We start from the raw sequence: 12,284 nt of genomic DNA, 5'->3' as shown, positions 1-12,284 counted from the left end.
CCATTGCAAGATACCGTGTGTCCATGACTCCGCACAGCAGAGCTACACAAACAGAAGAACATGAGCCCTAGAAGCTTTGCACAGAGGAAGATTGTCTTCCATAAAGGAAAAGAAAACGGAGTGATTAAGTTCTAATTACACCCTGTCTCAACTTTCAGATTCACCGGTTTCTTCCCCATGTGACCATCTCTTTATACCTATCTTCATCAACTCATGCAGAATGTGGATTATTTTTCACTTAATATTTATATTCTAAAAACAATAAAACAGCAAATAAAAGTAGCAAGGGGAACATTATAAAATATCCCATTACTTCGTCATAACAATTATTATCTCGATGCCATCCTTTCCACCTTGGTATGACTTGGTAGTTAGTAATAGTGAATATGAGTGATGCCTCTTTATTTGAAACATTCAAGTGTTTTTTTCACGGTGCTGAGTAGTCTTTGGAATTACTAAAAATAATAATTGGCTGGACTCTCCTATCAGGTGAATATAACACAGTGCATTCAGCTGTTCACAGTTCAGCTTTGCTGAACACTTATGTGCTGTCCAGTTTTTCAAAATTATAGGATTATAAGTAATGGAGCAAATCTTCTTGCCCATTATTTTGAGTTCTTTCTTGGGATGAGAGACATTTAAGTTTGAGTGTTGGGTAAAAAAAGAGCATTTTTATGGTTTTTGATAGATTGTGCCAAATTGCTTCCAGAGGGCCATAACCACACCCGTTTATACCGCCCCTCTGATTTCACCCCGCCTTACCAGCAAGGGGTATTTTCATTTTCAAATTGCTTGGTAACTTTTTCTGGCTTACATTTCTTCTAATACAAACGAGATTGGAATTTTTTTTAATATGGTTCATTGTTTGAAAAACATCTGTGGTGTCCTTTGCCCATTTAACTTATGAGATCTTAATGTTGTCCTTATCGAGTTATGTGAAATACATGTGTGAGCTGATTTTTCCAAATAAAATAAAGATATTGACCATTTTTCCTAAAACGTGTCTTCCCAGTTTGCCTTTTTAATTTATATCATGGCTTACACACAAAATTATCTAATTTTTATAGTAAAATATATCAATAGTTTTGTGAGTTTTGACTTTCTGGTTCTAGAATGTTAGCACTGCTCTAGAAAATATCCAGTTTCATTCTCAGTTATTATTGTAATTTTATCTTTAGAAAAGATATTTGAGGGGCGCCTGGGTGGCCCAGTCAGTTAAGCATCCGACTTCAGCTCAGGTCATGATCTCATGGGTCATGGGTTTGAGCCCCGCCTCGGGCTCTGTGCTGACAGCTCAGAGCCTGGAGTCCCCTTTGGATTCTGTGTCTCCCTCTCTCTCTGCCCCTCCCCTGCTTGTACTCTCTCTCAAAATAAAACATTTAAAAATAAAGATATTTGACTTTAATCCATCTGAAATTTATTCTGGTGGGAAGTATATCAAATTGATCACATTTTCTTTCTTTCTTTTTTTTTTTAAGTTTGTTTATTTTGAGAGAAAGAGCTCTGGAGAGCATGAGTGGGGGAGGGGGCAGAGAGAAAGGGAGAGAGAATCCCAAGCAGGTTCCATGCTGTCAGCACAGAGCCCAATGCGGGGCTCTATTCCACAAACTCTGAGATCATGACCTGAGCCGAAATCAAGAGTTGGACGCTCAACCAATTGAGCCACCGAGGCGCCCTTCTTTTTAAAAAATGTTAAGGGGCACCTGGATGGCTCAGTCAGTTAGGTGTCCCACTTTGGCTCGGGTCATGATCTCACGTTCGTGGGTTTGAGGCCCGTGTCAGGCTCTGTGCTGACAGCTCAGAGCCTGGAGCCTGCTTTGGATTCTGTGTCTCCCTCGTTCTCTCTGCTCCTCCCCTGCCCACCCTCTGTCCCTCAAAAATAAATAAACGTTAAAAAAAAATCTTTTTTTAAATGTTAATAATTCTGGGATGGCCGGGTGACTCAGTTGGTTAAGCGTTCGACTTTGGCTCAGGTCACGATCTCACCACTTGTGAGTTCGAACCCCGCATCGGGCCCTGTGCTGACAGGTCAGAGCCTGCTTCTGATTCTGTGTCTCCTCTCCCTCTCTGCCCCTCCCCTGTTTGCACTCTTATCTCTCAAAAATAAATAAACATTTTAAAAAATGTTAATGATTCCAACTCCATTTATTGAGAGATCCTTTCCTTTTTCCATTTTCTTTGTATTTCTCCTTTATCATATTACATTTCTACACATCCGTGCACATATGATAGGATTCTATCTGCTCGACTCCAGTTTATTGTGCCAGTACCACAGTTTTAAGTATTGTTACATAATTGTTTTAATCTAAGGGCTTGGTCCTCCTCTTGGCTATTGCAGTTCCCTCTCATTTTTTATCTTTTTTATGTTTATTTATTTTTGAGAGAGAGACAGAGCATGAGCAGGGGAGGGGCAGAGAGAGAGGGAGACACAGAATCTGATGCGGGCTCCAGGCTCTGAGCTGTCGGCACAGAGCCCGATGCGGGGCTAGAACTCACAAATGGTGAGATCGTGACCTGAGCCGAAGTCCGATGTCTAACCGACTGAGCCAGCCAGGCGCCCCAATTCCCTCTCATTTTTAAAAAATATCATTACTAGTTTTACTCTTTGAAATTAGTTTTAGATCCATTTTGTCAACTCTCAAAAAACTCTGGATTTTTATTTGACTGCATCCATTTGGCAGTTATAATTATTCGGTCCATACATTAATTTGTGCAGTATTTCATTTCATGGTGGTCTTTTCTGTCCCCATGTCCGGAGACATGCTAGGAGCAAAGATGGAGGGAACGGGCCTGGCGTGGGCCAGGAGGCTGGTATTACTGGGGGTAGCGGTGTTGGAGAGACTCAGCTGGCTGTACCCGGGCTGGGCCACGCGTGCCCACATGTCTGCCCGAGAGGGAGTCCAGATGACAGAGACTGGTGTATGCTGCAGAGGTCAGGAGACCCAGGTTCTAGCCCCACCTGGAGTGGTGTTAGTCCCTTCTGTGCCAGGGTGAAGCCACTTGATCTGCCATGGCCTTGTCCCCCAAGGATCCTTCCAGCTCTAAAACCTCTTCACCTCTGCTCCACGTGGCGGAGGACCCCGAAGTGCTGTCCCTGCTTCACCTCTGCTAGACGCGAGGCGGAGCAGGGCGGGGTGGGGAGGCAGAGACCCTTCTGCTGGGTCCTCCAGGTCCCAGCACCCGGCCCGGGGCCGAGCCCTCACAGGTGTTCCATGCCCGCAGGAAGAGGGGGCGGAGGGAGAAAGTGTGCAGCTCCGGTGTAGACAAGAGCTTTGTACCGGCTCACGTGTTTCAGCGCGCCCGGTCTCAGGCTGCGACCTAAACAGAAATCAGCCTGGGCGAGTGCGATTGTGCAGCTCGCTGAGGGGACGCCTGGGTGGTGCCCGTGCTGTTCGTGTGCAGACCACACCTTGAGTAGCAAAGTTGTAGAACACAGATGTATGTGGAATTCTTGGCTGAAAAAAAAAGGGTGGGAGTGGGGGTGGGGGTGGGGGTGGGGGGCCCCTGGTTGGCTCAGTCGTTATGTGTCCGACTTCGGCTCAGGTCATGATCTTATGGTTTGTGAGTTCGGCCCGCGTCAGGCTCTGAGCTGACCGCTGGGAGTCTGGAGCCTGCTTCAGATTTCGTGTCTCATTCTCTCTCTCCCTCTCCCCTAGTATATGTATAGAATAGACGAGAAACACGAAGTCATCTGATACCTTGTCGGGATAGTAAGTTCACAGCTCAGGTTACGATAGTAAGGTTATAGACTTTCTTCTACCTGTTTGTTGCTTTCAAGTGTTGGCAAAGAATAAAAACTGTTAAGGAATCTCTTCGTGAACCGGAAAAACAAAAGCGGTTCATCCAGCAGCCACAAAGGGCCACATCACTCACTGTCCCTTCTCTGAGTGGCTCTGTACTCCCGAGGTAAGCCTTCTCTCCAGTTGGGACAGTTTTCAAGATGTTTTCTAACAGCCTGCTTGGGTTTGCTCTGTCTAGAAGCGCCTGAGGCTGTACCCACTGCCCAAAGGGTGAAGTGTGACCGGCTGACCCACCTCTGGTACAGATGCAGCCCTTAGAGATGTAAGAAAGTTCCTTGCTCCTCATCTAGGGTTAACCTGCAGCCGGACCAAACCACCAGGGACGCCCTCTGCTCTGCACCCACCCAGAGTATGAAGGAAAATCTCTGAGTTAAAAGTTTGCCTTTCTTACTGGAAGAATTTTTATTAGGCCAAAGCGTTGACAAGTTTGTCCTTCCCAGAATCTGCTAACACCCTCCCTCCGTTCCCTTCAATTTTTAGCACTTTTCCCCTCCTCGGTTTTGGAGGGGAGGAAAAACTATCTTGAACAAGCAGAAAGTTTTATCCAAGGTGTTTGGCAATGACTCCGTGTGCTGGGAAAGATTTATGTCTCCGTTCTCTGGCACCGCCTAGTGTGAGCTCACTTAAAACAACTGAATAAATGAGTTCACTTTATCCTGTCAAAATGGAACCGAGGGCGGCATGGTACCCAGCTGGGGTCCACGGGGACCCTGAGGCAACGTTCATGTCTCAGTCACTTGTGCTGAGCTCAGCCGTTTTTATGTCTGTCTGAGATCATTAAAACGAGGAGGGCAAGGAGCAGAAAGCCCCATGGAATGAATGGTGTGATGGAAACACCACTTGAAGCCTACAGGGCCCAGCCCTAAGCCTGCATTTAGAGGTTCACTTAAAAGGCTGCTTCTCTACCAGTTAGCAGCCCTTCGGACAGTTGGTTTGACCTGAGCTCCTTGAAGGGGCTCCTGCAGAGAAGTTTCTTCATGCTGATGGTCACAAGACTATTTGTGTCCCTTTCTCGTTAAGCCCTATTTTGTCATTCCTATGGCCCTCCTACCATTAAGACTGGGCCCACTGAGACAAGGCCTTATTGCTCTAGGAAAGGGTCATGGATTATGTCCTGGATGGATTGTCTGGGCCTCCTCAGTTCCATCCCTATACAGGGGTTGGGGCTCAGGATGCTTTTTAATTCAAGGTAGCTGCCCCGGAAGGGAAAGATAGTACTGCTAAGTCCCGAGCAGAAGGTAGCTGGTGAGCTGGAGGGCCCAGGCTCACCCATCTGGAAAGCGGCTACACGACCCTACCCTCGGCTAGGATTTGTTCCTCCTTCCAGAGTCCTCGGGCTTCAGCCAGAGGGAAGGGTGGCTTTTGTCTTAGGGTGAGGACTTGGGACTGTTTCTGACAATTTCTTAGCATTTAAAGGTGACAGAGTGTGTCCCCTAGACTGTAAGCAGCCTAAGGGTGGGGATTGTGCCTTCTCCCAAAGGAAGAGAGGTAGAGAGATGGAGGGAGGGAGGGAGGGAGGAAGTAGACCCTCACAAGGCCTGGGAAACTCTCGTAAGAACTTAATGCCCTTTTATAAATGTGGAAGCTGAGAGATTGTGTTTATATATGTAAATACATCCTTATATCAATTTATTTTTGTTTAAAATGTAACTAGTTTGGGGGCGCCTGGGCAGCACAGTTGGTTAAGCATCCGACTTCAGCTCAGGCCATGATCTTGTGGCTCATGAGTTCGAGCCCTGCATCAGGCTCTGTGCTGACAGCTCGGAGCCTGGAGCCTGCTTCGGATTCTCCCTCTCTTTCTGCACCACCCCCACTCACACTCTGTCTCTCTTGCTCTCAAGAATAAATAGACATAAAAAAATTTTTTTTAATGTAACTAGTTCGATGTGCACTGGTTATATTTTTTCAACATGCCTTAAAGCACAAATATAGATAAGCTAAAAATTGTCATCTGTGTATCACCTTGGATGTTGCCCCAAGTGCTCCCATCCCACAAGGGCAGTGGCTGTCACAGTGTGGTCCCCAGGCTGGCAGCATCAGCATCACCTGAGAAGGCCTCAGAAATGCAAATTCTCAGGCTCTACCATAGACCTCCTGAATCAGAGGCTCTGGGAATGGGGCTCAACAGGCTCTTTTCTCAAACCTTCCAGGTGATTCCCACACTTGCTGAAGTTTGGTAACCACTGCCCTGGAGAGTCGGACCACTGAGGAGTACCTCCTGGTTGTGTCTCCTCTGCCCCTCCTGGACTCAGTGTCCTCATGAACACAGCACATGAAAGCCCTGGGTGAAGTACCATGTAAATGTTAATTCACACCCAGCCTTTCAAAGCTTAGTTAAGAAAGACAAGAAATGTGATGTGAAAGAACATTTGCATCGAGGAAGACACCTTGAAACTTACATGTAAGAGTGCAGAGAACCAATGCTGGCTCATTTCTCTCTGAATCCTTTAGTCAGAATTCAGGACTGATGAGGAGAACCTAGGAAAGCAGCTAGCTCCCCATTGTTTAGAGCAGCCCTGTCCAACAGAACTTTCTGCAATGATGGACATGTTCAATATCTACATTGTGCTGGGAGACAATCCTCCAGGGGTCTCATCTTTCAAGGAGAGACACTGACTACCTTTTTCTGGACAATTTTCAAGGACATTTGTGTAGCCAATAGTCTTGGAAGGCAGAGATAATGTCTTCCCCCAGAGCCAAAAAACACAGCCTGCTTCCTGCCCATTATAAAAGATTCAGGTTCCCTAAATTGGGGTTTCCTCTCTTGTATTGGAACCCACTGCATGTATAGGAATCATCTGGCCCTCCTCATGTTACTCTTTGAGAATTGGAGCTCAGGAAACTGGAGCAAGAAAATGCTGATACTCTGGCTACTGATATTGCTATAAATAATAAAGGCCGTTGTCTCAGACCCGGGAGTCTCATGTCTTCTGCTAGCATTTGTGAAACTAGCAGATTAATTTGTTAGCTTGCAACTAGAGGAAAATATGAGATTCTTCACGTTCCTCAACGTATTGTCCAAAACATGTGGCTATTGAGCACTCGAAATGTGGCCAGTATGACTAAGAAACTGCATTTTTAGTTTAAACAAATTTTCCCTAGTTTTAGTGAAGTATAATTGACAAATAAAATTGTATATATTCACAGTGCACAATGTAATGATCTGATACGAGTATACATTGTGAGATGATTACCACAATCCAATTTATTTACATATCCATCATCTCACATAGTTAGCTTTTTTTTTTTTTTTTTTTTTTGGTTAGAACTCTTAAGAATTACTCTCAGCAAATTTCAAGCACATAGTACAGTATTATTAACCATAGTCAGCATGTTGTACATGAGATCCTCAGAACATATTCATCTTGTAACCAAAAGTTTGAACACTTTGATCAACATCTCCCCATTTCCCTCACCTTCCAGCCCCTGGCAACTACCATTCTACTATGTTTCTGTGAGTTTGACCTTTTTCCCCTTTTTTTAGATTCCACATATAAGATTCCATATATGCCATATGGAATACGTCGTCCTCTGGCTTATTTCATTTAGCATAATGTCCTCTAGGTTCATCCATGTTGTCATAAATGGCTGGATTTACTTTTTTAGGGTTGAGACATATTCCATTGGATATATTTTGTAAAAGTTTATTTATTTATTTTTGAGGGAGAGAGTGTGGGGGGGAGGGGGAGGGGCACAGAGAGAGGGAGAGAGAGAATCCAAAGCAGGATCCGCGCTGTCAGCGCAGAGCCCGACGCGGGGCTCCATCTCATGAACTGAATAAATGAGTTCATGAACTGTGAGATCATGACCTGAGCCGAAATCAAGTCAGACACTTAATGGACCGAGCCACCCAGGAGCCCCTCCATCGTATATGGTAGACACTTAGGATGTTCCCGTATCTCAGTGATTGTGAATAATGCTGCAATAAACACGAGGATGCAGATATATCTCCAAGATACTGATTTCACTTTCTTTGGATATGTATCCAGATGTGAGGTTTATTTTTAAATAGCCACATGTGGCTAGGGACTATCATATTGGACCACAGAGCTCAGAATGTTCAAGCATCAACGAGCAGGACCAGGTAGAGGGATTTTTCTACATTGAGAGGGAGTTGACACTTAGATCTCTAAGGTATTTTCAATATTTGAGTGCTAATGATTCTGCAGCTCTAGGAGGAGTGGAATTGTGAAGAGGTGCCTTTTCTTTTTTATTATGTCTGGAGGGGTTTCCTGGCACAGCTCAGAGATCAAAGGCAAGAGGAATTGGGACTGAGTTTGGAGCTTGGGGATGGGGAGATATTCTTGCTATAGGAAATGTCTTTTGGAAGAGGCTTGGATGCAAGAGAGAGAGAGAGAGAGAGAAGATATGGTCAGAGAAGACAAGCAGACCGGTGACCCTTAAAGAATTTACCCAGCTCTGCCCTCCCCTTCTGCCGTCAGCCTGAGAATATCCCCCGTCCACCCCTGGTTGGTCGGAGACTCCTTTGGGCCCTTTTCAGCTCCCCAGGCACCTGCCCCCTTACCTTCTGGCTCAGAACAATCTCCTCTTTGATTGCTGGCTCAGGCCCTGCTGACAGGTCAGGTCATATGTACCTAATCAGGAGGAGCTGGGGCCTGAGGGATGATAAACAGGGCTTCTCATTTCAATAAAGTTTGTGCAGAATATTGGAAACAGCTGTGGGCCTTGGCTGGTGGTGCCAGAGCCCGTGGGGGCCTGGTGTTTGTGGGAGGAGGGTTGAAATCGGGAGACATAGGGGCGGGAGTTGAAAGGGTGCTTTGCCACCCAAAGGCGGAGAAAGCCAGTGAGCCTAGTTCAATTGCCAGCTCCTGCTGGAATCCCAGGCTTTGTGGAGCGTGGAGAGCACTCTGGAATCAGAGGACTGAGGTCATAGCCAGGCAGGTCTGGATTACCCTGGAGGTCTTTACTTACATTTATGTAAATATGTCGTTTATTTTACAAATTCTACATAGATTTCTCCGCAAGCTGCTTTTCTCACCTAACATCGCAAAAATCCCTCTAAGTGTATTCTTTTTCTTAAATTGTGGTAAAAATATAAAATGTACCACCTTAATCATTTTTAAGGGTACAGTTCACTGATGCTAAGGATATTCACACTGTCGTGCAGCCAGCCTCCACAAATTTTTCACCTTGCAAAATTGAAACTCTGTGCCCGTGAAACACCAACTCCCCATTCCCACCTCACCCGAGCTCCTGGCGACCACTTTTCTTTCCGTTTCTCCGAGGCTGACTACATTAGAGGTATGGAAAGTAGAATCATACAGCATTTGTCTTTTTGTAATTTACTCTTTTTAATAGTTGCAGAACATTACGGTATATGGACCTATGTGTACCATTCAACGATTACCCGTACTGTACTTTTGTCGCAGCAAAAAAAAAAAGCTTTGAAATTTTTTAACGCATATCCTTGAATGCTGGAGTTTGCTGCCTTTCTCTTTCTTGTTTCTTCCCTTCCTTCCTTCTTTCCTTCTTTCCTTCCTTCTTTCCTTCTTCCCTCCCTTCATTTCTTTCTTTCTTTCTTTCTTTCTTTCTTTCTTTCTTTCTTTCTTTCTTCCCTCGCTCCCTTTCTTCCTTCCTTCCTTTTCTTCATTCATTTTCTGTAGGATAAATGACCAGAAATGACATGTCATGACATATGAAATAACCCATAACTGGGTCAAAGTGATGCCTATTTAAAAAAAAATTTTTTTTAATGTTTGTTTATTTTTGAGAGAGAGAGATATGAGTGCGAACAGGGAAGGGCAGAGAAAGAGGGAGACACAGAATCCGAAGCAGGCTCCAGGCTCCGAGCTGTCAGCACAGAGCCCGACGTGGGGCTCAAACCCATAAACCGAGAGATCATGACCTGAGCTGAAGTTGGACGCTTAAACAACTGAACCACCCAGGCGCCCCAAGAGATGCATATTTTTAGCTTTCATACATGTTACTAGATCCCTTTCTCAGAAGTCCGGGTAACTCCCATCTCCACACCTGGGACTGCGAGTTGCTTCCCCCACATCTCCTCCAGCGCTGGCTCTCCTCACTCTAAGGTTTGCCATTCTGACAAAGGAAAAGTGAAGTCGTGCTTTTAAAATGTGTATTTCTTGGGGCACCTGGGTGGCTGGCTCAGTTGGTTGAGCGTCCGACTTTGGCTCAGGTCATGACCTCGCAGTTCCTGAGTTCTAGCCCCGCGTCGGGCTCTGTGCTGACCCCTTGGAGCCTGGAGCCTGCTTCCAATTCTGTGTCTCCCTCTCTCTCTGCCATTCCCCTGCTCACACTCTGTCTCTCTCTCTCTCTCAAGAATAATAAACATTAAAAAAAATCTTTTTATGTAATAAAAATAAAATGTGCGTTTCTCTATTAGTGAGGTTAAGCATCTTTCCCTGAATGCACTGACCATCTCTGATACAAATACAAATGTATTCGTATGTTTTGTCCATTTTCCTGCTGGCCTATTTCTCTTCCTCATTTTGCCTCAGAGCTCTTTGCCTCAGATGTCAAACCTCTATAGGTAGTGGATGTTGAAATTTTGTTTCCAGTCTGTAATGTCTTTTGTCTCTGTATATGTGATATTTTATCCTTTGAGAATTAAAAAAAAAAAAAAAAAGTACGTCTACCTTTTCCCCTCTAGCTTCTGGATTTTCCATTTTGTTTGGAAAAATCTCCTTATGGGCACTCGGGTGGCTCAGTCGGTTGAGCGTCCGACTTCGGCTCGGGTCATGATCTCACAGCTCATGAGTTCGAGCCCCACGGTCAGGCTCTGTGCTGACAGCTCGAGCCTGGAGCCTGCTTCAGATTCTGTGCCTCCCTCTCTCTCTGCCCCAACCCGCTCGCATTCTGTCTCTGTCTCTCTCAAAAATTAATAAACATTAAAAATAAGTAAATAAATAATCTCTCAAACCATAGATTGTATGAATATTCTTCTAATGTTTTCCTCATTAAATTGTTTTAAGCAGTGTTTAAAACTGTTTTAAATAGTTCCTCATGAAATTGTTTAAATGTGAAAAACAGCATATAAGTGGTTTGAAATGTTTAAATTTAAATACATTTAAATCTTTCACCTATTTGAAATTTAGTTTTAATAACACGTGAGGTAGAGAGACAAACCTTATTCTGTTTTTCTCCAAGAGCCAGTGGGGCCTACGCAATCGATCAAATAAACTATCCTTCTCTCCACTGGTTTAAAATACCACTTTTATTGTGTATTATCCATACGTACTGGGGTATATTTCTGGACTTGGTTCTATTTCTGTCCCATGAATCTGTTTATCTTGTCCTTTCGCCTTACCATATGATTTGGTCAAAGTGATTTGTAGTCCATTTTCATAGGCCCCTCTTACCTAAATATTTCTTCATTACTGTTGTTTTCATCATTACGGTTATACAAATTCCTCGCAGCTGTCAGAGCCTGGGAACGTCGGGAACTTTTCAAGACAAGCCAGAGTAAGTCCGGGAAGGCCTGCCCATGTGCACTCTCAGGAATCAACCACAGCAGAGGCCAGACGATATCAGATCTCCCGTGTGCTCGGCACTGCTCTTCTCAGTAAAGCCGGGGCTGGAAGACCAGAACTTCCCCACCTTGAGGTGACAAATACTTGAAATGTCTGGCTTCTCAGCCCCAGCCCCGTCCTCTGTACACTGCTTTGTGAAGGCGGCCTCGGGCCCTGTGAGTCCCGTCTCTGCTTGGCCAGCTGTTCCCTGTTGGATCCTTGTGACCAGAGCCACCGGAGGGGAGGCTGCAGGCTGGAGGAGGCAGGGTGACCGCCTGCCTTCCCGTTTGTGTCCGTGTGTTCCCTGCCAGAGGCACCCAACCTTCCCCCCTCACCCCGCAGCAGACCCATCCCGGAGCAGCAGCTGAATCCAGCTTGCCATGTCTCTAGTACTTCAAGCCTCACCATATGCTACGCACCCCACACGCCAGCTCCAGAGACCCGGCCCTCACAGGCAGGTGCCTCTTCCTCAGAGGTCTGGGCGCAAGCCCGGGGGTCTGTCCTTCCTTCCTTCCGGCTGAAAGTCTTCCCCCCCCCCCCCCCAGGGCTCTGGGTCCCTCCTCAAAATGTCTAAGGGTTAGCGACTGCAGCCTCTTCCTCTGGTTTCCCCAGCCCAGGCGGTGGCAGGCCCTCCGGCCACTGCCGAGACCTCCGTGACACCTGAGCAGTTCTCTTGTCGCCCTTTCGTTACCTCGTGAGCAGCATGATGTCTAGTTATCAATTCTTTATCCTTTTTTCAACTAACTTGTGTGGTTTTGGTCTCCTGATGGGCCCCCGCCTGACGCAGGTAATGGGGGATCGGAGTTTTCTGGGGGCTGAGGGCTGCTTCTCTTGGCCACCCTGCAGAGAGCTCTCCTCCCCACTCCATTCCCAGAATTATTTGGCTGCTGGTTGTCAAGGAGACGACTGACAATTTCCAGTTGCCAAGACTCCCCCAGGAGTTCTACGGAGACATTCTGGAAACTCCCTACCCCTTCCTGCTCCCCAGCCAGGG

Source organism: Panthera pardus, unplaced genomic scaffold (assembly GCF_024362965.1).
Source record: "Panthera pardus isolate Hobbes unplaced genomic scaffold, ASM2436296v1 HiC_scaffold_12, whole genome shotgun sequence".
In the NCBI taxonomy this organism is placed as follows: domain Eukaryota; kingdom Metazoa; phylum Chordata; class Mammalia; order Carnivora; family Felidae; genus Panthera; species Panthera pardus.
This window is presented reverse-complemented; position numbering follows the sequence as displayed.